This window comes from Gavialis gangeticus, unplaced genomic scaffold (assembly GCF_001723915.1).
Source record: "Gavialis gangeticus isolate Ggan-Ray unplaced genomic scaffold, GavGan_comp1, whole genome shotgun sequence".
Classification (NCBI taxonomy): domain Eukaryota; kingdom Metazoa; phylum Chordata; order Crocodylia; family Gavialidae; genus Gavialis; species Gavialis gangeticus.
Genome location: NW_017728997.1, coordinates 50,172,703 through 50,174,493, shown reverse-complemented (window position 1 = coordinate 50,174,493; position 1,791 = coordinate 50,172,703). Strand labels below are relative to the sequence as shown.

Here is a 1,791-nt window from a genome sequence, read left to right as displayed (position 1 = left end):
AGAGCACCCCAAGGGATCACGAGGTTGAACGGTTATAAATTACTGTGAGACCGTTTCAGGCTGGACATAAGGAAGAATTTCTTTACTGTCCGAGCCCCCAAGGTCTGGAACAGCCTGCCATCGGAGGTGGTTCAAGCACCTACTCTGAACACCTTCAAGAGAAATCTGGATGCTTATCTTGCTGGGATCCTATGACCCCAGCTGACTTCCTGCCCTTCAAGCAGGGGGCTGGACTCAATGATCTTCTGAGGTCCCTTCCAGCCCTAATGTCTATAAAATCTATGAAATCCAGAAATCCCTGGGTTTATCTTGTGAATCATGTGTAGGTGTTTGCACACTCAGTGTTAATATTGCATGACACCCTGTGGCACCCTTGAAAGAGATAGCAGGGCATTCTGGTTGAAAATCAGAAGTTTACTCTGCTTAGACTGCAAGCCTTTGGGTCTGGGACCATCTCTCCATAAGTATTTGTACAGCATCTAGCAAAAGGGCACGTCAATTTGTATTCATGCAATACCATTCCTAGATTCATATTTACAAACATGATCTGAGCCCCTGAACAACTGGATACAACCCTGGTCATTCTTTTAAAAGTTAAGTACATTTAAAGCAAACCAAGGAAATTCTCAATCATTCCCAGGGATAGCGCAAGGCCTGTTCCATAATACCTTGCCCCAGGCAGATCACCATTAAGTCTCATGAATAGGAAACCCAGTATTTGACTACATAGAATACAATGCAATGTTGGTGGTTACCTGTATGATTAAAAGACTTTAAAAAAACAACAACAAAAAAAACACACACAAATTCTAGCAGCTCCCTTTACAAGAGGACTTTTTTTTTTTTAAAACCAGCTGTCGTCATCATTAAAAAAAAAAAAAAAGTTCCTTGCTCCTTATCAATGATCTAATGGGGCTGCAATGACACAGCAGTGTGAAAATCAGAAAATTGCAGAGACACAGTGAGGACATGAGTGGAAGCTGCAGTAGCACAGTAGGTTAATGTATGCCTTTCAGCTCTCTATGCCCAAGTCCAATAATATCAAGGACAAACAACAAATCTCAGCACAAGATGTGGCCAGGACTGGAAGAAGCAAAAGGTCAGGGATGAGCAATAGCAGTAGAGTGCAGGTAACTAGAATTTAAACTGCAGGTGGTGCTGTAAATCAGGTAACACTGAGGAAGCTTGCACAGTCCCTCATCACACTGCCCCTGACCCCAGACAGTGAGCACAGTCCTTCCCCAGAAGGAACCACCTCCACCTGTAGTACCTCCTAGCAAGCTGAGGGGCCAAGCTGCTCACAAAGAGCTGAATGCAGAGAGAAAAAATAAAAAGCAAAGATAACAACACAGTAAAATAAACAGCCACATAAGTGAACTGACATCTCATTTCAAAGGAGATACTTCCATATTGGCACACTCAAAGTCTTTAGTGGAGACAGGCTCCCCTGCAGGGGACAGCAACCACTATGCAATTCCCCAGAGAGAGAGAGGGGAAGCCGGGGATTTGTACTCTGTCCCAGCTCAGTCCCAGTGCCTCTGTCCCTTCCTTGATGCTGAAGCAACACCTGTTGAGGAGGATCAGTCATCAACTGGCTGGAGGCTAGCTGGCTGCCAAGCTCTGCCAACAAGCTGCTCACCACTCCCCACTGATGGCTCAGCTTCTTGGGCCATCTGGATCTTTATGGACTGGGTGTTTCCTCATCACCATTAGAAGAAAGTATCGATACTATCCATCTCCAGCAAGCTGGCACCAGGTAATAAGGGTACAAGACCATCCCAACCACCAATA

General features: G+C 45.1%; 1 protein-coding gene across 4 annotated transcripts in view; it reads right to left on the bottom strand.

The window, feature by feature from the left end:
* The window catches only part of CACNA2D2 (calcium voltage-gated channel auxiliary subunit alpha2delta 2), a 900,071-nt gene that overhangs the window by 832,161 nt on the left and 66,119 nt on the right, over positions 1-1,791 (bottom strand). The gene's annotated exons all lie outside the window — the stretch shown is intronic.